This window comes from Phyllostomus discolor, chromosome 2 (assembly GCF_004126475.2).
Source record: "Phyllostomus discolor isolate MPI-MPIP mPhyDis1 chromosome 2, mPhyDis1.pri.v3, whole genome shotgun sequence".
Taxonomy (NCBI): Eukaryota; Metazoa; Chordata; class Mammalia; order Chiroptera; family Phyllostomidae; genus Phyllostomus; species Phyllostomus discolor.
In genome coordinates this window covers 72,524,263-72,549,811 of record NC_040904.2, presented here as the reverse complement: position 1 = coordinate 72,549,811, position 25,549 = coordinate 72,524,263, and the positions used below count along the sequence as shown (strand labels likewise).

The window sequence follows — 25,549 nt, the reverse complement described above, 5'->3', positions numbered from 1 at the left end:
AATTTGACAGATTTCATAGTGAATCACTGTATAGATGTTAACTTTCATTAAACTTACTTTTTCACATGACTATCAATTCCTCTATCCATCCATGAATCCATCTTATTTTGAAAATGTTTTGAGTAAATTAATTGTAGACATCAGTAAATTTTCCTTTAGCTACTTTAGAACTATTGCTGGAGATTAATATTTACTTTCACATTTTTATTTTGATGTAAAATTTACATACTGCAATGAATTGCAGATATGTTAGGTATCCATCCAGGGTTTTGACATGGCCTACATCTGTGTAGTCAAAATCTCTGTCAACATATATAGAAACTTCACCACCAGATATCTCTCTCAATCTTCCCTTCCAGTCACTACCCCTATTCCATCCTCAGGGTCCATTTTAATTCTGATTTTTTTCTCACTTTATTTATATTTTAGTAGATAATTACCTTTATTCTTTTTTATTTCCAAAACAAGTTTATTAGCATGATTAGAAACATTTTCTTGAATAATGACAGAAAGAATGTCTAAGCATGAAAGAGTATCAGTGGCTAGAGCTGACAACCAGTATTTGCAGCTTAATGAATAACTTTATTGCCAGTCTTCACTTGAAAACCATCCATATTTATCATTTCCATTTAAAATTGTGACTGTTGGCTGGATCGGGGAAGAGTGCCCGCTGCAATTAAGTATAAACAATACCTTCTGTAATTGGAGTGAAACCTGCATTTTTTAACAAGAACTAATAAAAATCCTCAAAGAGTTGTTTTTTTTAACATTCCCTTTACACATTACAAAGAAATAACTAGTATTTTGGCTTTTTAAGTTCCTACATGATGTTTACAATGATAGTCCCCAGAGGTCCCACATAATGGAGAATGCCAGCCCTCTTGGGGAGGCGGGCACTCTTGGGGTGGATGCTGAAGACTGTGGCCTCCTCAGGTTTACTCTGGTCTGAGCACAAAGACAGCGACATCTAGAATGTAATAGTCATTATACATGTCCCCTTCACAAAGGTACGGCAGTCTGGTGAAAGCTTCAATAACCAAACCCGCTTTCCTGAAAACTCCAGTCCGACAGTTCACTTGTTCTTCCCAGCTCTGTTCCTTGATTTACAAAATTTCTGATGGTTTCTCCCATTTGCCATCTACATTTTCTACATAGGGCTGAAAGGGTAAGACCAGGGCCAGGGTAGCCTTGCCTCCAGTTGGCTCTAAGACAGTTCTGGTATCTTCCAATGAAGTCGGGGGCTGATCACAGCAGCCCAGCAATTCAAGAAGCTGATGACGTCATACTGGAACCCTGTATTCTTCCATTCATTTATATCAGACACTCTATTTCTTCTGAAGCTGCCATATCGTATTGTAACAGTAGATAAGTGTAACAGTGGGAAATTGTAATCCACCCCACCCTTCTTTTGAGATTGTTTCTGCAAGTGCTGACTCTGACTAATATGTAGCTTACAGATGACCCACATTTTTATATAAGAATCTTAGGAACTAATTTAAAAAGATAGACCCCAGCCTTCAAGCACCCCAGTTCTGAAAAGGTTTTCTGACCTTCATCCAAGGATGCAGGATAACATGAAGCTGGCATGATGTGAAGCCAGGATGACTAAACCAGGATGATGTACACCAGATCATCACTGGCCTTATCAGAATGGACTGTGCTCATTTGCATGTAGAGAACTTTTCAACCTCCTTCCTTGATCTTTTTGTTCTACTGCCCTCTCCCTCCATATAAAAATTTTGCCTCCAATGAGAGATGGAGATGGGCTTGGTGACCTGAGACCCCATCTTCCAGGAGCTGGGCTTTGAGATGTGAGTCCCCCATCTTCCAGATGGTGGGCATCTGCAAATAAACCACTTTTCCTTTACATCAGCACCTGCCTGTGGAGTATCAGCTTTCACACCAACTTGTTACAATAGTTTCAGACATCTCAGTGGTATAATTTTCTTCAAAATGAGGGCTCATGATTTTTGTAACTTCTCCATCTCCAGCACTCAAATTAAGAAATCTATGAGTTTTCCAGTCTGGATTAATTTTAAGCGGTCTCTGAAATTGATCTGGTGAAAACACAAACATTGAGCCTCTTCCTAGTGACCCATTGATTGATGTTCTCCACATGAACAGACTAAAAACAGATGACACAAATAAGTGATATAATGATGCCATTATTTAAGAAGATCTGCATTCCTTGATCCAGCTAATGCTGAACAAGCACAACCTGGAGTGATTCACATAATTTCTCTCTGTTGCACACATACCACTGGTGGTTCTCCTTCCTGCTGCCTGTGGTCACCTCTGGCTAGCTGGCACAGCTTGTCATGTTCACGTACAGGGAGCAGGTAAGAGGGCACCACAGCATCCACATCGTCCACACCAGCCACATGGATGCCAGGTTTAGGCATAGCTAGCTTGCCAGCAGTCTCATCGGGGGCAGCATCCGTTGGGTGGCGACCACCGCCAGAGCCTGGGATAGAAACAGGATGAGTCTGAGCCTCGCCCAGCTCCAATCTTTGTGCCCAACTTGCCCATCCAGCTCCTGCAGGGACAAGGCTGAAGCTATACTCATGAGCTAAGAGGTTTAGTGACCTTTGAAATAAAAGTAAAAATAAAAATACTGGTCCATAATGGCAGAGTAGAGACTTCTGAAAATCTGCTTCTCCAAAAAAATCAAAAAGAATACTAATAAAAACTGTCAAAACTAAATTTTTCAGAACCCCAAAATTACTAAAGCCTTATAAGTATGTGAAAAACAGTTATTAAGCTGAATCTCAGTTAAAAAAAAAAGGGAGTCAAGTTATCTTAATTTGTACTAATCCCACCCACTCCTTTCTCTTCAGCTCTTCAGTAGCTTGGAAAACCAATAACCTTGCAATTACTTAAAAATAACTAACATGTATAGTTAAAGAAACAACAAAGAATTTAAAATGGCATGCTAGAAAATATCTATGGAACACAAAAAAGGGTGGAAATAAAAAACTAAAAGAACAAAAAATAAGTAAGACAAGTCCTGGACTGGACCAGATGGCTTCACAGGTGAATTTTTACCCAATATTCAGAGAGAACAAAAATTTCTCAAATTTTTCCCAAAATTTCAAGAGGAGAGAAGACACCTAAGCTCATTTTATGAGTCCAGCATTATCTTAATTCCAGTACCACATAAAGACACTTTGTAGAAAGAAAACTGTAGGCCAATATCCATGATGAAAATAGTTGCTAAAGTCCTCAAAAAATATTAGCAAACTGATTCCGACAATATATTAAAAAGGTCATACACCATGATCAAGTGGGATTCATTAGGGAATATAAGGTTGGTATAATAACTACAAATCAATAGATGTGATATACCTTATAAACAAAATGAAGGATAAAAAACCACATGATTATGTCAACAGATGCAGTAAGAGCATATAAAACCCAACACATATTTATGCTAAAAACTCTCAGTAAAATGGGAATAGAGGGGGCATGGCTCCACATAACAAAGGCCATATACGACAAACTCATAATCAACTCATACTCAATGGGCAAAAACTACAAGTTTTTCCCTTAAGACCAGAACCAAGACAGGGATGTCCACTTTTCACCAATCTTATTCAACATAGCACTGGAAATCCTAGGTATAGCAATCAGACAAGAAGTAAAAAATAGCCCTGGCTGCTGTAGCTCAGTGGATTGAGCGCGGGCTGCAAACCAAAGTGTCACAGGTTTGATTCCCAGTCAGGGTACATGCCTGGGTTGCAGGCCATGACCCCCAGCAACCCCACATTGATGTTTCTCTCTCTCTCTTTCTCCCTCCCTTCTCTCTTTCTCCCTCCCTTCCCTCTCTAAAAAATAAATTAAAAAAAAATTAAAAAAAGAAGAAAAAAATAAAAAGTAACCAAATTGGAAAGAAAAAGTAAAATGGTCATTGTTTCCAGATGATATAATAATGTATACAGAGAACTCTAAAGATTCCACCAAAAAACTACTAAAACTAATAAATGATGTCAATAAAGTAGCAGGATAGAAAATAAATGGCCAGAAGTCCATTGGACTTTTATAAACCAATAATGAACTATCAGAAATGGAAACTAAGAAAACAATCCCATTAAAAATTGCTTCAAAAAGAATAAAATAAAATACCTAGGAATAAATTTAACCAAGAATGAAAAAGACCCATAAACTGTAAGACACAGAGAAAAAAATTTTGAAAAAGATATGAATAAGTGGAACCATATACCATGTTCATGGATTGGAAGAATTAACACCAGTAAATTTCCATGCTATCCAAAGCAATTAATACATTCAATGCAATTCCTATCTATATACCAAAGGCATATTTCACAGAACTAGAACAAATATTCCAACAATTTATATGTAACCACAAAAGACCCAGAATAGCCACGGCAATGTTGAGAAAGAACAAAGTTGAAGGAATCACACTACCTAATATCAAACTATATACTACAAGGCCATAATAATCATATAGCATGGTACTGGCATAAAAACAGACATATAGATCGATGGAACAGAATAAAAAGCCCAGAAATAAACCCACACCTGTCCATTAATATTTGACAAGGAAGGCAAAAATATACAATGAGGTAAAAATAGCCTATTCAACAAACGATGTTTGGAAAATTGGACAGATATGCGCAAAGTAACTAGACCACCTTCTTACACCATAAACAGTAATAAACTAAACTAAAGACTTAAATGTTAAACTTGAAATCATAAACATGCTAGGAGGAAACACAGACAGTAAAATCATGGACATTTCTCATAGGTGAAGGAAATAAGCAGGAAAAAAAAACCATCATAGTCATAGACACAGACAACAGCATGGTGATTGCCTGAGGGGCATGGGAGCAGGTAGATGAAGCTATAGGGGGAATAAATAATAAACGGTGGTAGAAGGATATTTGACTTGGGGTGGTAAATACATAAAACAATACAAAGATGATGTATTACAGAATTGTACACCTAAAACCTATATAATTTTATTAACTAATATCACACCTAATAAAATGAACTAACGAGCAAAATAAGAGACAGACTCATAGATGGATAACTGGATGACAGCTATTGTTAGGGGGTTAGGGGGTGGAGAGAACAAGCTAAAAGGAAAAAGGTATCATGGACATGGACAACAGTGTGTTGATTATGGGGGGAGCAGGATTTAAGGGAGTTAAATGGTAATGGAAAAAATGCAACAAAAATTTTAAAACTAAACAAATAATTCATAAACCAAAAATTATCAAAATGGCTAACATAAGTTTAACATTTAGTAATTATATTAAATATAAATAAACTAAACACCAATTCAAAAGCAGAAATGAACAAATTTTAAAAATTATCCAATGGTATATGATCAAACAATAGACATGCTTGAAGTCAAAGACACAAATAGATTGGAAGTACAAAGATGTAAAAATTTATGCAACACAAGCAATACTCACAAAATAGACATTAAAACAAAAATTCTACTTGAAGAATATTTTTAAGTAAAAATGTGTCAGTCCATCAGGAAGACATGAAAATTATAACCATGAGGCATATTTACATAATAATGGAGCACCAAAATACATAAAGCAAAAAGTGACAAAATTGAAGGTAGAAGTTGACAACTCAATCATAATAGTTATAAAATTTAAGACCCAATTTTCAGTAATGCATGAAACAGCAAAAAGTAAGAAGGGCATGGAAGACCTGAATTATACTATAAACCAACTAGACCTAACAGGTAAATATAAAATATTCTACAAGCAACAGCAGAATACACATTTTCTCAAGTGCACATGGAACATTTTCCAATGTAAGCCATTTGTTGTGCCATAAAAGAAGTTTCTTTTCTTTATTTTTTTTCAAGTAGAGTTATCTTCATTTTTTTCCCACAATTCTCCCCCACCCACCAACCACCACCTTCTACCCTCAATTCTTCCCTGCTTTGGCTTTGTCCATGGGTCTTTTATACATGCTCCCTGACAATCCTTTCCCTTCTTTCTTCTATTATCCTCCTCCCCCTCCCCTGTGGTTATGGTCAGTTTGTTCTTTATTTCCATGTCTCTGATTATATTTTGCTTGCTTGTTTGTTTTGTTATATTCCACTTACAGATGAGATTATATGGTATTTATTTTTCACCACCTGCCTTATTTCACTTAACATAATTCTCTCCAGTACCATCCATGCTGTGGTGAAGGGTAGGAGCTCCTTCTGTCCTTCTGCTGCATAGTATTCCATTGTGTAAATGTACCATAGTTTCTTTTTTTTTTTTTTTTTTTTTTTTTTGAGATGTAAGTTTGTTTTAATATTCACAAATCATTTAATGTGATACACCACATAAAAGTGAAGGATAAAAATCATAGTTTCTTCATCCATTCATTCACTGATGGACCTTTAGTCTGTTTCTAGCACTTGGCTATTGTAAATTATGCTGCTATAAACATTGGGGTGCATAGGTTCTTTTGGATTGGTGTTTCAGGATTCTTAGGATATAATCCCAGCAGTGGAATTGCCAGGTTAAAGACAGCTCCATTTTCAGTTTTCTGAGGAAATTCCGTACTATTTTCTATAGTGGCTGCACTAGTCTGCATTCCCACCAACAGTGCACTAGGGTTTCCTTTCCTCCAAAACCTCACCAGCACTTGTTGTTTATTGATTTATTTATGATGGCTATTCTTATCTATCATTTGTTTGGCTAAAAAGTTCATTGAGTTCCTGCAGAGTGCTGGCTCTGATAGCTCTTAGTTGTCTTTAACTTCATTAGAAACAAGTGTGTTAGATTGTATTGTGGTGGCTGTCATATCAGCATGCATTTAAAAATTCTTATCTAAATTGGTACAGTTTTATGTAGCCATTTTAATATTAAAGATGGAAGAAAGTAAGCAACATTTTTGGCATATTATGTTTTATTATTTCAAGAAAAGTAAAAATGCAACAGAAATGCAAACAAAATTGTGCAGTGTATGGAGAAGGTGCTGTGACTGATCAAATGTGTCAAAAGTGGTTTGCAAAGTTTCGTGCTAGAGATTTCTTGCTGGATGATGCTCCAGCAGTCAGGTAGACCAGTTGAAGTTGATAGCAATCAAATTGAGACATTAATTCAGAACAATCAATATTCTACTGCATGGAGATAGCTGACATATTCAAAATATCCAAATCAATACTTATTGGTGAAAATGAAAACTGTTTCTTTTATTTTTTGGGAAAAAAACTACAGTATACCTGCACAAAGATGTTTAAATTAGGTTCATTCATAATTGTCAAAACATGGAGTCAACTAAGATATCCTTTAATAGATAAGTAGATAAAAATAACTATGGTAAATCTAGATAAAAGTATTATTTAGAGTTAACTATGTTTTTCTAAAAAAAAGATTTTATTTATTTATTTTTAGAGAGAAGGGAAGGGAAGAAGAAAGAGAGAGAAAGAAACATCAATGTGTGGTTGCCTCTCCAACATTCCCCACTGGGGACCTGGCTTACATCTCAGGCATGTGCCCTGACTGGGAATTGAACCAGTGACCCTTTGATTCGTGGCCCACACTCAATTCATTGAGCTACACCAATTGGGGCAAGTTAACTACCTTTTGACCCAGCAATTCCACTGCTGGGGTTATACCCTAAGAATACTGAATCACCAATTCAAAAGAACTTATGCACCCCTGTGTTCATAGTAGCATTATTTACAATAGCCAAGTACAGCTTAAGTACCCATCAGTAAAGGAGTAGATCAAAAAACTATGGTACGTTTACATGATGGAATACTACACAGCAGAAAGAAAAAAAGGAGCTCCTACTTTTTGCAATAGCTTGGATGGAAATGGAGAGCATTATGCTAAGTGAAATAAGCTAAGTGGTGAAAGACAAATACCATATGATCTCACCTATAACAGGAACATAATGAGCAAACAAATGAGCAAAATAGAACCAGAGGCACTGAAATAAAGAACAAGCTCACAATGGCCAGATGGGAGGCAGGGACAAGGAAGGGAAGGGAGGAAATAAGAGAAGGGCCTAGTTTAAGAACAAGTATAAATGACCCATAGATGTGGACAGGAGGGTAGGGATTGACTTTGGTGGGGGCCCAGGGCAGTGGAGACAACAGGGGAAAATAGGGAAAAGTGTAATAGAAAAATAAAAATAATAATAAATGAGTCTTTAAAAAGGAAAGAAGCTCTCAAACCATAAAAAGACATGAAGGAAACTATAATACATGCCACTAAGTGAAAAAGAAGTGAATCTGAAAAATAATGTATGATTCCAACTATTTGACACTCTGGAAAAGACAAAACTAGAGAAACAATAAAAAAAATCAGTGCTTGTCAGAGGTGTGTTAAGGGAGTGATGAATAGTCAGAGTGCAGAGAATTTGAAGGGCAGTGAAACACTTTGTATAATATTATAATTATGGATACACTAACAGTGAACCCTGAACTATGGACTTTGGGTAATTTTGATATATCAATGTAGGCTCATCCCTGATAAAAAACAATGCACCATTTTGGTAAAAGATGTAGTTTATTGGGGAGGTTATGCATGTTAGGACAGGCCATATATGGGAAATTCTGTATCTTCTTTTCAAATGTTTTGTAAACCAAAAGCTGCTATTGAAAAATAATTCTAATGAATAAAAATATAATTAAAAATAATCTAGAAAGGGAAATCAAACCCAAATTTTAATGACTAGAGAACAACTGAAATAAAGAAGAGTAAAACAATAGTAAAAATCAATTAAATCAAGAGTTGGTTCTTTGAAAAGAGCAACAAAATGGGAAGGCCTTTAGTTTTACTGACTATTGATAAAAGCATCATTAATATAAAAATAAATAAAGGGATATCATTACTATTCTTGCAGAAATTAAAAGGATAAAATGGGTAAATACTGGGAACAATATATTAGATAACTAAATGACATGAACAAATTTCTAAAAACAAATTATACTGACTCAAGAAGATTTTTAAAAAACCTAAGTGGACTTATAATAACGAAAGTTGTTGAAATAATAATAAACTTCCTACAAAGAGTCCAATCCATAGGAATTCACTGATGAATTCTACCAAATTATATAGAACAGTTAAAGACCATTCTTCACAAACCATGAAAAAACAAGTGGAAGCACTTCTTAATTCTATGAGGCCAGTAGTACTTTGATTTAAAACCCAGAAAGACATCCCAAGTAGTAACATTGCTGGTCAATATCTCCTATCGATACAGATTTAAAAATATCTCAAAATAATACTTGCAAACCTAATCCACTTTAAAAGGACAGCACAACCAAATTTAATTTATTATATGTATTCACATTTGTTTTTAATATATGGAAATTAATCATTATAATTATACTAATATAATAAATAACAAACTTACATGATCATCTCAACAGATACAGAGAAAGCATTTGACAAAATCCAACACCTTTCTGCAATAAAAATAGTCAACAAACTAGAAGAGAAGAAAACTTTTTCACAGTGATAAAGAGCATCATTTAAAATTAGTAATTTTTATCACATTTAATAATGGAAGACTGAATGCATCCCCCCTAAGATAAGGAAAAACAAAGATACTCAACACTTGTACACAACATTATGCTAGAGATTTTTGACAGAGCAATTCAGCAAGATAATTGTAAAGAGGCATTTAAGAGCGGAAGGAAGAAGCAAAACCACCTCTATTCACAGATTTAGAAAATCCCAAAGATTCAAAAAAATACCATTAGAACTAAAGAAGTTCAATAAGGTCATTTAAATAGAGATGTCATTTGTATTTTTATATACTGACAAGAAAGAATTCAAAATAAAATAAAGAAGATAATTCATTTTACCATATAAGCACCAAAAATATTGAAATATTTTGGAATAAATTAACAAAAGCAGCTCAAGATTTATAAATTGAAAAATCACAAACCATCACTAAAAAATCTTAAAGAAGGCTTAAATAAATGGCAAGATAGCCCTTGTACATGGATTAAAAAACTAAATATTATAAGATAGCAATACTCCCCAAAATGATCTACAAACTCAATCTATCCCCTCTCAAAATCCTAGCTACCACAGTTTGCATAAATTTACAAGTTCATCTAAATATTATATACCAAAGAAAGAAAATCTAAGTAATTAAAACAATCTTTAAAAAGAAGAATAAAATTGGAGGATTCACATTTTCCTTTTTTTGGATCAATGTCACTGTAATTTTGGAATCAAGCAAAAACAACAAAACTTAATTTTTGGAACATTAAATTTGTTGTGCTTTTCCATCACACTTACCTAATCCATCACACTTCCTATAATGCAAATGTAGATTCATGTTTATCAGGCATATATTAATACGTATTTTAGAATTATATATACATTTTAAGAAATATTTAGTTTATATTAAAATTTGGGAATAGAAAATGCCCTGACTACTTATCTCTAACTCTTTTTTCTACAATAGCTGATTCGATTACTAAATATTCTTACCCAAATTTACAGATAAATGTAATTTAATGCTATACATCTTCAAAATACTCCTCTGATTTTTAAAGATAATAATGTCACATAATCAGATAGATTTAACATTTGAAAATAACATTGTTAGTTAATATAAAAATTAGTTTATAAATAAAATGATGACCTATTAACATATATTAATCCAACATATATTAGTTCTATATTTTACAGACTGTATCTTCATTGTTTATGTTTAAGAATAAACTCTGTTGGACATACAATTATTTGAAAGTCACCACTCTAAGCAAAGAAATTCAAAAACTGACATTTCTGTGTTAATGAAGTCTAACATACTGAAAGTCAATTAAAATTTTGGAGCTGCTGGAGATACTGATATCATCTAGTTAAAGTTCTCATTTCTAATGATAAAGGTCACAGAGATATTTTCTGCTCAATGTTCTTTTCTTTGTATAATTAATATACATACACACAATTAATTATTAACACTGCACACAAATAAATTATACCTTTTCACTGAGGTCTCCCTCCTCTCTCTCTCTCTCTCTCTCAATTTCAGTTTTATACTTACTTTTTGACAGTGATTCTATGTTCTAAGAAAAACTAATTCTCAAAAACATCATATATTTTTTTAAGAAAAAATGTGTGTTGAATGTATTCATGTAGAAATCTTGTAGATATTAGCCCCCAGGGAGAGACCTTTGAAAATTGTCTTAGTGTTTAAGTCTAGATAATATATTCTTAAATACAAGTATATTATTTCCATATCTATCTGTTACACATTTAACTGCTAGTACATTTTTATGATGTCATTAACTATTTCAGAATTCACACATCAGCAACTTTATATTCCATACCTGTTTAATGAAAAAAAAATCAATGAAATTAGATATTGTGACTGACAGACTAACTGGGTGGTATTTTTTTCCCCTAATAAAGTTAATCACTGCTTCCAGGAGTAAGTGTATAACTTTTTCTGAATTCAATTTGGTCATGCAGATTTTACAACCTACTTGAACTATTTTGCTGCTGGCAAGAAAATCTCTTCTTCAAGCACTGCTGTAAACTGCATTTGGCATCTTTTGAACCATAAAGAAAACATAATTATAAAAGGATATGGCTAAGAAGCTAACAGGTTTCACATCAGTGTTTCTCACATCAATACTAGTTTAGCCAATTCTATGTAATTTTTACCCAGAAGTAGAGCTAAGTTAAGAATATGTCTTTTGAAGTTAAAGATAAAAGGTCATCATTTCTTGCACAGGTATAGATGAAAGGACAAACTACAAGATACCAGAAGAGTTGAGAATGGCATAAAGCTTCAAAGCATTTTGTTGGGAAAAAAACTTGGGCAAACATACTTAATAATTGGTACACATATTTTTTCTCACATTCTTCTACAACCTCACACATGGCAAGGAAAACAGTTTTATCTGAATTGGCTATGGAACCATTTTACTTTTCTTCAGTCATTTAATGGATGTGATGCGATGGCAGAAGGCTAGGGGAGTGAGGCTGGTGGCTAATGGGAGGCACCCAGTAAGGAATCTAGGTTGAAACTGGAATGTATTAGTCCAGGTTCTCCAGAGAAACAGAACAAATATGGTGTATGTGTTTGCACTTATCTGTATGTGTATACACACACAGATTTAATATAAAGTATTGACTGGTGATTACGAAGATTAGAATGTCCCAAGATCTCAGTCAGCAAGCTGGACATCAAGGACACCCAGTGGTACACAGTCCATCTAAAAGCTAGCAGGATCGAGACCCAAAAAGAACCACTGTTTCAGTCTGACGGTGAAGGGTGGAATACACCAATGACCCCGCTCTTTCAATCAGAGAAGAGTTTCCCCTTAGCCTTTTTTGTGTTATTGAAATATTATACTGACAAGATGAGCCCCACTCCAATTAGGGAAGCAATCTGTTTTGTTCAGACTACCAATTCAAATGTTAATCTCATTCAGAAACATCGTCATGGACACACCCAGAATGTTCAGGCAAAAAGTCAGAGCACCTTGTGGTCCAGCCAAGTTGACATATAAAATTAACAACCACATAGGCAAAACTGGAGTTAATTATTGAAAAGGGAATAATGAACCTTCAAATGTAGTATTTTCATGTAAAATTCAGGCAAGTGAATTCTGGTTTTACCTAAGGGAAGGTCATTCTTTAATCATCCCGTGCCTATTCCTATAATAAATACATCACATTATACAACTGCTATATATATGATTGTTTTATCCATGAATTAGTAAACCCCTTAAAGCAGAGCCTGTTTGTATCATTTTCAGTGTCCAACACAAAGCCTAGAACTTGTTATATTTTCAATAAATATTTGTTGAATGAATTAGTAGATTACCAATAATCATCTATAATTTAATTTAAAAAGTATGAAGCAGTCATCACACTTTTACAGGCTTTAACTCATCTGAGCATTGTGATCTCAATTCCAATAATAGACAAGTAAAGTTTAGAGTTGACAACAGCCAGGAGTTGGCAGAATAAGCACCTGAATACAAATTATACACCACATTAAGTGTAAAAAAAAAATTAGGAAATTATGGAAGGAAAAAATAACATAAATTATAAGTTAGTATAATCACATATACTATTTAAGAACTATATTTTATCCATGTGAAATTTAAGTGTTCAAAATTTATATAACCTGTACAAGATTCTATATGTGGTAGCTATTAAAACGAGGTTTTCCCCTGAGGTGACTAAACCAATGTAAAATGTCATTATTTATACTTTAATACACCCCATGGAGAAATAGAATCTCAGTATATTTAAATTAGTTACCTAGACCACAAAGACAATTAGCAGAGACTAGATTGTGAAGTCCAAACCTGTTCCCTTTTTTCAATCACTTTAACTTCCACTGAATTTTAACATATACATATAATTTATAATAAACATATAATTTAACAAACAGAAAAAGTTATGGAAATATAGTTAATCAACTAGATTTACTTTTAATTTAAAGAACTTTTTCCCTCTGGATTTCATATCTACCCTGAAAAGTGTGGCATATGTCTAACTCTAAAATTTGTATGAAACCACAAAAGCCTGATGGCCAAGGAATCTTGGGAAGAAGAGTAAAGCTTAAAGCCTCACACTTCCTGATTTCAAACTATAATACAGAGTTATAGTAATAAAAATATGGTATTAGCATAAAAACACACATAGATCAATGGAACAGAATAGAGAGCTCAGAAATAAACTCACCTGATATTGTCAATTAATGTATGACAAAGGAGCCAAGCATATACAATTGGGAAAGGCCAGTGTGTTCAATAAATAGTGTTTGGAAAACTCAACAGCCATGTGCAAAAGAATGAACATGGACTATTATCTTATACCATGCACAAAAATTAAGTCAAAATGGATTAAAGGCTTAATGGTAAAACCTAAAGGCATAAAACCTCTAGAAGAAAACACATGTGGTGATGTCCTTGACACATGTCCCGGCAATGATTTTTTGGATTTGAAACCAAAAGCAAAGGCAAAAAAAAAAAAAAAAATGGGACTACCCCATACTAAAAACCTTCTGCATAGCAAAGGAAACCATCAACAAAATGAAAAGTTAACCTACTTAATGGGAGAAATACTGCAAATCATATATCTAATAAAGGATTAATATTCAAACTATATGAAGACCTCATACAACTTGATAGAAAAACAAACAAACAATGCAATTAAAAACTGGTAGACAATCTGAATAGACATTTTTTTTCCAAAAAGAAAAGATACATGGGTGTCCAAAAGGTACATGAAAAATTGTTCATTAGGGAAATGCAAATCAAATTCACAAATGAGGCATCACTTCATACCTCTTTGAAGGGATATTATCAAAGACAAGAAATAAAACGTATTAGCAATGGTGTAGAGAAAAGGGAACCTGCTGGGAGCAGTCCAGCCTAGTTTGGGGAACTGTAGCCTCATTAACAGACAAAAAGATCCCATGGCTAGGGCTGAGTGAAAAGGTCTTGGGGCCATTAGCCACTAAGGAGACAGAACATTTCCTCCAGGCAGGAGCTATATCCCTGCCTCCCTCACTTCCCCCGGCTTGGCTTGGGCAGATGACTGGTTAACTAATGACAGGTAAGATTCCTCAAGGGAGGGACAACCTAAGACAGGCATGGTTGAGAAAGACCCTCAGGGAAGGACTTAGGGGTCTATAGAGAAGGGGCAGAAAGACCCTCACCCCTCAGCTTTGTCATAGCCTGAGTCCTTAGATTCTATCTGTAAAAAGTCTCCTAATCTCTTGGCTGATTTGCTCTCCTCACCTGACTCAGCCTGTAAACAATGCCAAAGGCATCTGCAGCTTTGTACTGGAACAAAACATACTTTGTTTCCTTTGCAGCTTGCTGTGCTCTGTTGGTATGAATCAGACGCTTGAGCTAAAGCCGACCCTGACCAGAGACAATCCCTGTGATCTTCAACTATTATCTGTAAATGATGTCAGATTTTATGACTATAGCTTTTTGGGCATTAATTCATGAGCTTTACATGCATACTATGTATCTCTGTGTGAGCTGAACTCAATAAAGACACACACAGGGAAGGAGGTGTTCGAGGCCCTTCTCTTCTGAGAAATTGGTCATCTTTCCTCCCCAAGGAGATCATGTCTTGGTAGACTTACGCTCATCCGTGGCAGCAGGGGAGTTCTGAGGGCAGAGCCCCCCCACAGGAACCCTTGTGAAGTTTGTGAGAATGTAAATTAGTGCAGTCACTGTAGAAAAGAGTATGGAGGTTCTGGTACACAGCAAAATGGGATTTGGCCAACTGCAACCATATAAAACCATTAAACAAAGATTGGTGGAGAAAGATAAAGGTTTTTAACAGGGTCCCCAATTTCCAGGAGCAGGGTCCCCTCCTTTGAGCCATTCTTTTCTGCAAAAAAACAAAAATCCCCTTGTTCTTAAAAGAGACAAATCCAAATCCATGCCCAAAGACCCACTTCCATTCTTATCTGTATTCCAAGGCTGTTACAAAGATGGATCTCAGTCTCTCTAGCTCTGGGCTCTCTCCCTCTGGAGTGTGCACTTGTGAAGCCAGCATCTCCACTGCCCTGCCCAGCTTTCTCCCTCTCCTAGGGCCGGTGCATTGCAAGATCATTGCAGCCATAGTGCAAGGGGTTAAGTCCACTGGGTTGGGTCCTGGTGTCCAAGGATGCGTGTGCCCTCCCTGAGAGAGCAAGTATTCCCAGCTCAGGTATCTGTGTTATATCAGGGTAAGAGAATGGCAGCAGTCCAGGGCATGTACCCTGTGGTGCAGGGCTGTAGCATTCCTCCCAAGCTGCCGCTGGGAGGGTGTGCATCCCACGTGAGCCTGCTCCAGACTGTGTTGAGCAGAGAAACACAAGAACTGTGAGTGGGGTCTTGTGTCCTATCCCCGACCCTTCCACCCTGTGAGTCCGAGTTGGTGGGCTGTGCATCCTGTGCATGGGACTCAGCCTTTGTGGGTTGGCTTCTGACTGTGCAAGTGAGGTCAAAGTAAAAAGGAAAGGGGCTTTTGTGTGCCCATCATTTTAAATCTTTGGCCAAAATCCTACACACTCTGGGAGTATCCAAATTTCCAGTCAATTCAGGCCATCATGAGCATTACCTGCACTGTGTCCCTGCCCCTCCTTCCACCATAATGTGGAAGTGGGTAGAAGGGTCTTCTAGCCCCAAGGGCACCACTTAAATGCCCCAGGCAGAGTGTCACCTTATGGTATCTGTGTAGTGACCTTTTCAGTCCACCACTCCCCCACCCCCATCTGTGCAAGCTGCTTCTGGCTATGTTGCTTGCTTGTCAGGACAACAAATGCTGGCCCAAGCTAGCTTGTTTACAGTTGCCTAAGGGTGTCACAGCATTTGGGCACTTCCTGACCCCTCCTGGTGTCCCTGTGGGAGTGCAGGCTCTCACACTGCCTTGGAGTTTCTCCCTCTCCCCAGTGATCTGGGCAGACCCCTCTGTTACAGTTCCTCCAAAAAAATTAAAAATAGAACAACCATCTGATCCAACAATTCCATTACTAGGTATTTATCTGAAGAACAAAAAATATTATCATCAATAAATATGTGTACCCCCATGTTCATAACATTATTTATAATAGCCAAGATATGGAAACAACCTAAGTGATCATCAAGGAATAAATGGATAGTGAATGGAGATATCTATATATCTATATATCTCTATCTACCTATATATATGGAATATATGGATAGTAAATGGAGATATCTATCTATCTATCTATCTATCTATCTATCTATTTAGATAAATAGATATCCATATTATTCAGCCAGAAAAAAAGAATAAAACTTTTCCATGTGTGACAACATAGATGGAACTTGAAAACATTATGCTGAGAAATAAGCCAGACAAAGAATGACAAGTATTGTATGATCTCACTTAGATATGGGATAAAATAAATAAATAAATAAATAAAGCAAACAAGCAGAAAACAAAAAGAAAATCCAAGCTCAAAGATACAGAAAACAGACAGATGATTCCTCAGGCATGGGGCCAGAGGAAGATATAAAAGTTAAAAAATCCCAGCAGTATATTCTTGGTTTCTACCAGTACACGCTCGTCAATGTAAGCAAATCTTTTGATAGAGGCTCTTCCCTCCATTACTTAGTCTAGCATGTCCTCATCCAAGTTATGCTGGGACTTAACCATAGTTATCACCCTGGCACTAGATCAGGTGGTAGGTTTTAATGAGGGGGAAAAAAAGATACCCATAGCAGCATTGCATAAATGTAATAATTAACGATTAAAAAAGAAAAAAGAAAACACTATGCAAAAATATAAATGGACATTGAACACTTAAAAATTATTCAAATTTATACATACTCTAAATACAATTTAAAATTATTTGACAAATATTTATCAATAAAAATGGCCTATGAAAACAATAATGAAACATTTATTAGAATGGCAAGAAACAAAATGCAGACTCTTGACTCTGTAAGTCTGGAATGTAGACTAAATTTCTGCATTTTTAAAAGCTTGTAGGTAATGCCACTGCAAACAGTTCATGAACACAATTTCTATAGCAAGATTAAGTGCTTAAATTAATTTACTTACAAAAAAGAAGAAACATTGCTCATAACTCGGGGTTTGGAAGATGGAAGGATGATGGGATATTCTGAGCTCAATTAAAGAAGGTCATGGTAATAGGAACCAAACATGATACAAGAATTCATTTATTATAAATCTTTCTGTTTGGTAGAGAAACTATATTTGACTATTAGATGTGTTTCCAGGTCCAGATTGGAAATTAAAATTACAAAAAAAAATTTGGCTAATAATATTCTACTGGTAGACAGTGTTGCTTGTTCTATCCTGGCATAGATGGATCATGGTAAAGCATTAGCTTTTACACTTTTATTTGGTAAGCAGGACTGAGAAAATCAGTTTTGACTTTTAGACATGCAAAGGCAATTTATTTATATATGCATATTTCTCCAAAGCTTAGATTTTATTTTTCCTACTTTTGAAGATGTTCTTTTTCCCCTTTTATATAAAGTTACATACTTTCTAATGTAGTAAGAGGAAAAAAGTGTGAATAGAGGCAAGTAGAAATAATTTATACTGCCTACATACTAATTGTGATTTCTGAGTTAAGTTTCAGAACTTGTATCTACAACTCATCACACAAATGCAGAGCAACAGATCTCAATTAGCAATCTGTTAGAAACCCCATGGTGTGTCACAGTGTACTCTTCCCTCAGTTGGAACTACTTTTGGGTGCAGAACTCAATCTCTAACAAGAGAACATTCTTTTCTAGTTTTGATAAAGAAAAACAAAAATAAAAAAAATTCACATTCAATAGAGTGTTCAGTTAAACTGAGAACACATAAGTGGGTTAAAAGAAGAAAGGAAATTAACATGTTTATGTGTAATTTTATGTATTTATTTTTAAACACCTGGAAGCTAGCCAAGAACATCTGAGACTCCATGTCAAATTAAGTGTTTCTTTGAAGGGGTGAGACACATTAATACATTGACAAAACCAATACTTACAAGTATTTATTGTCTGAATATGTTTCCTGGATTAACTTTGATGAGTTATCAACATGAATACAAGTTCTTCATAACCAATCCTGAAAGAGAGGCATCTGCATCAGAACTATAAACTAGGAAATAATAACACACACCTGCAAGGAATGTGGATTAATTTCTGTTAGACACAATACAGATGGGACCAGATAGATGGAAGAGAGCAAGGCCACACTCATATTGCCCTCTCGGAGAAAGCAGGATTACAGGGAGGAAGCAGAGATTGTGGCCTTGTAAGAAAGGGAGAAAAGGGCAGGCCAGCACAGATGTGGAAGTGACAACCACTATCTGGCAGTAAGAATCGGTAGCTTTTTTGGGAGTCACAGAGCAAGAATGGTCACAGCAAACTGAAAGCTGGCAGATGGCAAGGCAATTTCCTGGAGTTCAATTTGCATGTAAGTGTCCTTACACACACACACACACACACACACACACACACACAACAACAAGTAACACAGACAAGAGGGTTACAACAAACATCTCATTAAAAAATGTAAAGAACATGAAGATTCTCTTTACCTAAAAATATTTATCACTAATACATGAAAGATACATTTATATTAGATACCAATTATTAATCATTATATTAGATACCAATACATTTATATTAGATAGCAATTATTAATGGCTATCTACAAGTGGTCCAAAAAGCAATAAATCAATTAAATCCATCAAATACTTTGAGCAAAGCACTATAATTTTCATATGTCACAGATAAAGAATCAGTTTCAGTGAGATTCACTTGCATGAAAAACACATTGCCAGAAATTGTGAACTTCAGTATTTGAACATAAAAATTTATGACCCTCAATACCCTTATTCACTATGGCCAAAGTACCACAAGATATGCAAAATCAGGCTAAGGTGTGACTTTCAACTTAAAAAGTAATGCCAATATTTGTCACTGGCAGAGGTATAAACAAAAACTCTCAGTACTAAGGGGAACATAAATTGCTAAAACTTTTATTAATAATACTTTTTAAATAATGAATCAAATAATCCCTTAGAATCAACAATTGTGAGTTTGTTTTGTTTGTTTTTGTTATTGCTATTTCTGCTTATTGTTCTTCTTATTGTTATTGGTTTTATTTAGGAAATGACTTTACATCATCTGAAACTAAAAGTACACTAATACACTTATATTAAATATATATACTTAATATATACCTATATATAGCTGCTGAATTTATATTTCAAATTTAAAGTTGATTTATACTTAAAACTATAAATTTCTAAAATGTATTTTTATCACATCAGTTCTATCCTCAGACCAACAAAAGCAATATTACCAAAAATTAAAATTAAATATTCTTACCTTGGAATGCATGTACTTATCAAAGTAAATTCAACTACGTAGCAGTTCTAATTCTGTTCTTTGCTTCTTCATGTTTAGGAGTGTGCACAAGCTGTATTTAAAATGTTTTATCTAAAATGATTACCTGCCTAAAATATCCTCTTGGTCCATCAACAATATATCAATACTTATAAAAGCCTCCTTCATTGACTCTACAGTCAAATATTATCACTTTGAGCTTCTACATTAATTATGACACTTAACAAACCATGTTCTGTATTTTATTTATTTAAATATGTGCATTTTAAGTTGGAATGTCTTACCCTCCCTACTAGATATTTATATCCTTAAGGGCAGCACCTTTTTAATCTTCATAAATGTTCGCATGGTTGCTACAGATCTAACAGGTCTTCAGCAATTACTTGTCCTCAGCCATTAGTTGTAGCATGATATTTTAAAAAATTAAAATTTAAAACCAGAGGTATTAACTTCCATTTCTATACAGAGAAAGAAAGAATTTATCCATTCCAATTTCCAACTTAACTTTTGACTTGTAATGGCTCTGAAGTTACAGAGCCTAAATAAAACTGACAGAACAACTAGGAATTAATGTTGATAGCATGAACTTGAATAAGCAGGTAGATGTTAGTTGAGAAGAAAAATGAACACTGTAAGAATTCTGTTTGATTTCCCACCTGGATAACCTCATACTTGTAATCAGGAATGATTAGATTCTTAAAAACATGAAGATAAAATCTATATGCCTTTGTGAGAGAGATTATTTTTAAGCTGATATTTTCCAGATCCACAGCTCTTCTAGATATCTTTTCAAGGCTCCTATTCTGGGCTTTATATATCATCTAAAAATGCATACATGAAATATCCATTGCTCTATGAAACTCAAATCTTTAAAAAAAAACTTACTGTCATTATTCATTTGACAGATTGTTTTCCTTTTATGTTTTCTATTTAACTTATATTTTTGGACAAACCTCCATATATAATGCTGCAGGCAAAACTCTAAACTTAGTGGCATAAAACAAGTCATTTTTCTCACAGATCTGTTGTCTGAGCTGGCACTTCAACAGGACTAACTTGTTTCGGCTCCATCCCATATGAGTGAACTGGAATCGTTTGAAGACAGTAGTCTGGAATCATCTGACATCTCATTTACTTACATGCCAATGTCTGGGCTGGGATAACTCAGCTAGGAAGGCTTGACTGAGCACCAGAACGGCTAGGACTCCTTAGTATCTCTATTTTTTGTGATTTTCCAAAATAGCAGCTTCAAGGTAGCTGGACATGTTACTTGGATAGTCAGGATCCAAAGCATGTGTTCCAAAGATAACCAAGGGGATGCTGTGTCCTGGATATTACTTTCCTTAGGAATTTGCACAATACAGACATTCTTTATTTTATTGAACTTTGCATTATTGCATTTTCATCAATATCAAGGCAAGACCCTTAGGAGCAAAAATATTATAATTCCCTGAAGGCTCAGATGGGGGCTAGCATTTTTTAGTAATAAAGTATTTTTTAATTATGGTATTTATATTATTTTTATGACAGAATACTATTACACATTTAATAGATTACAATATAGTATAAACATAACTTTCATATGCACTGGGAAACTAAAAAAGTTAGTGTAACATGCTTTATTATAATATTTGTTTTATTGTGGTAGTCTGAATCTAAACTCACAATATCTTCAAAGTAGGCCAGTATGACTTCCATCATACTTGGTGGGTTGGCACAGTCACAAGCCCCCTCCCTTATTCAAACAGAACAACTATAGATGCCATATGTCCATGAAAAGAAGTGTGATGTCTGACCAGAAACATTGCCATGGCCACTCCTGGAAAACACAGTTTCACCCAGCAAATTTATTTTACTCTCACAAGCTTCCTAGAAAACTGGTTACCTGCAGGCCTATAACATTCTACATTCATTTCTTGTTCTTCAAGAAGGCTTCATCTTTAAGAATAAATTACTAATAATTAATTTTACCTATTGATGTTCCTCTGTTTAAAGAGGACTTCATTGTCAAAATTTCAAGCTGCTTGTACTACTCCATCTTTTTACTCATTTTAAAAATATTTTTAAAACTGTAATTGTTAGTTTTAGTATTTTAAGATAGAGAAAGGGCAAAAGATACTATAATGTACACTAACTAATTGACACTCATGCTTTTTTCCAATCTTGACCTTTTCACTCTTTCACTTTTGCTCTACAACTCTTTCACTAAAACCTTATGCAGGAAAGAAAAGCATTCTGGGTTACTTTCCTGAGTACATTTGTCCTCCTCCTCTTTAATCCACCAATACTTGATTTTTTAATATGGTAAGAGGTAGAAAATTTGTATTTTTTCATATAGATAATGATCACAGCATGATATATCATATATTCTATTCTATCCCTAATATTTTTTGGTTTGTATTTTTTTTTCACAATTTTGTATTGTTCAAGTACAGTTGTCTCCATTTTCCTTCCTTGAGAAACATATGTAATAAAGTTCACCAATTTTACATGTATAACTTGAAATTATTGACAAAATACATAGTGCCAATATTTGCAATACAGAACATTTGTATAACACAAAATATTCCTTTATGCCACTTCCAGTCATTTCCCTCGTCAAGTCCATCCCTGAGAAAGTATTGATTGATTGTTTTTCTGTCACTATGGCATTGTCCTTTAGAAATTCACATAAATTGAATCATGAAGTATGTAGTATGTATGTCTGGCTTCTTATACTGAATATAGTGGTTTTGAATTTCAGCCAGTCATTCTATTGCTCTGGACCACCAGTTCATTCCTTTTTCACTACTGAGTGCTATTGACTGAATGGATATACCATCCTATTTTTCACATTTACCAGTTGATGGGCATTTGAGTTCTTTCCAGTATGTAACTACTATGAATCAAACTTTTATTATGAATATCCATAAATATGTATACTTAAATATATAGTTGTCATTTGGCTCAAGCAGATACATTTCCCTTGGTTTTCTCAAGTTATATCATAAGTGTGTGCTCACCTTTATAAGAAATTACCAAACTGTTTCCTAAAGTGACTCACCAGCAATATATGAGGATTCTAGTTTATATCCTCACCAACATTTGTATTCTTAATATAGCCATTCTAGTGGATGTGTAAAAGTAACTAATTGTTATCTTATTTTGCATTTTTCTTATGATTGATAATATTTATCACCTTTTCATGTGCTTATTTACTATTTGTATATCTTCTCTAGTGAAGAGTTCATTTGTTTATTTTAAACGCATGACTTGTCTTTTTATTGTGTATTTATTCTTTTTAAGAAAAAAAGACCTTTATCAGTAGTAGTGCAAATATTTGTCCTTTTTGTAGAGTACTTTTTTGTGTGATTGACAATGTCTTTCACAGAGCTAAAGATTTTAATTCTGATGAAGTCTTTATGCAAAAATATGAAGGTTGATGTAGTCAGGTTTTGGTCACCCAACATTAAACAAAATTTTGCTGTAAACATCTTCAGAACTCATTAGATCAAATAAAATATTTTAACAATTAAGAAATTACATTATAAGCATTTTGTTTAAAATATAGAAGAGACTCACAACAAGACACATTATAATTAATGTGTCAAAAGTTAAAGACATGGAGAAAATCTTAAAAGCATTAAGAGAAAATAATTTATTATATACAAGGAAACTTCCATAAGACTACGAGCACATTTTTCAGCAGAAACTTTGCAGACCAGAAGGGAGTGGCACAGTGTTAAAAGGAAAACAAACAAATAAAATACCTCACAACCAAGAATGCTCTATGTGGCAAAGTTGGCACTTAGAATTGACAGGGATAGAGTTTTTCGTATAAGCAAAACACAAAGGAATTTATTATCACAATACAAGCCTTACAAGAAATGTTAAAAAGACTTGTTTAAGGTGAAATGTAAGAATTAATTAAGAACAGGGAAACATATAAAAGTATGAATCTCACTGGTAAAGATAAATATAGTAAAATTCAGAATCATCTAATGTTGTAAAGGTGGTGGGTTAATCACTTAAAAGCTAGCACAAAGATTAAAAGACAGAGCTAATGAAAATAATGATAACTATAATTTTTAAATGAATACACAAAGTAAAAAATGTAAATTCTGAAATGAAAATCATAAAATATTGGGGGGGTAAAATATAAACCTTTAGAATATTTTCAAACCTAAGTTATCAACCTAAAACAGACTGCTATAAATGTAAGTTGTTTTATATAAGCCTCCTGGTAACCATAAGCAAAAACTTATAGTACATACACAAAAGAGAGAGAGAGGAAAAAAAAGAAATAGGGAAATATAAGAATTCCACTATAGAAAATCATCATTAAAAAAAGAGCAACAGAAGAATAATGTAATATAGGAATTATAAAACAGCTAGAAAATACTTAACAAAATAGCAATAAATACATACATATTATTAATTACTTTAAATGTTAATGGACTAAATATTGCAGTGAAGACATAAAGTAGCTGAATGGATTTAAAAAAGTAACAAGCCCCATCTATATGCTGCCTATAAGAGATTTACTTCAGGTGTAAGGGCATACAAAGACTAATAATGAAAGAATAAAAAAAAGATATTTTATTTCATGCAAATGGAAACCAAAAGAAAGCTAGGGTAGTCTGCTTGTATCAGATAAAACACACTTTAAGAAAAGGACAAGGCAATAAGAGGCAAAAAATGGTCAATCCAACAAGAGGATCGAACATTTGTAAATATGTATGCACCCAATGTTGGAGCACCTATATGTGTAAAGCAAACATTAACATGCCTAAAGATAGAAATAGACAGACCTGTAATAATAGCAGAGGCTTTTAATACATGATTTTCATCAATAATTACAACACCCATACAGAAAGCTAATAAGTATTGGCTTTAAACTACATGTTAATCATATGAACTCAGACACATACAGAACACTGCACTCCAAAACAACAGAATACACGTTCTTCTCAAGCATTCTTGAAACAACCTCCAGGATAGCTTATAAGGTAGGCCACAAAACAAGTTTTAATTCAATTAAGAAGGCTAAAATCATATCAAGTGTTTTTTTCTAACTATAATGATATAATTATAGCTCTAATGGTAGAATCTAGATATCAATTACAAGAAGAAAACTGGAAAATTCACAAATATTTGAAGATTAAACAGCATGGTACTTAACAATCAACAGGTCAAAGAGAAAAAAATCAAATGATAGATCAAAACATAGCTTGAGGTAAATGAAAATTAAATACCAAAACTTATGGAATGTAGCAAATGCATTTCTAAGTGGAAAGTGCATAGCGATGAAGGCCTACATTAGGAAACGAGACATTTTAAGTAAACTACACTTCACACCCTAAGGAACAAAGAAATGAAATCAAGGTTTCTACAACTTGTAGAAGAAAGAAAATAAAGATCATAGTAGAAATAAATAAAATACAAACTAAAAACAAAATAAAATTGATTGATGAAACTGAAAGCAGGCTTTTTAAAAAGATAAACATTTTTTTTCCATTCTGTAGCTAGACTCACCAAGAAAAAAATAGAGAACTCAAATAAATAAAATCAGAAGTCAAAGACATGTTACAATTCATACTATGGGGACACAAAAAATCATAAGAGACTACTAAAAATAATCATACACAAAAAAATTGGACCACCTCAACTAAATGGATAAAGTCTTAGAAACATATAACCTACAAAGACTGAATCATGAGGAAACAGAAAATATGAATGGACTTATTATTAGTA

The 25,549-nt window shown here is 34.1% G+C and overlaps 1 pseudogene; it reads right to left on the bottom strand.

Moving 5' to 3' along the window:
• Positions 1 to 935: 935 nt before the first annotated feature.
• Positions 936 to 2,425, bottom strand: LOC114488306 (annotated as a pseudogene).
• Between the last annotated feature and the right edge of the window lie 23,124 nt (positions 2,426 to 25,549).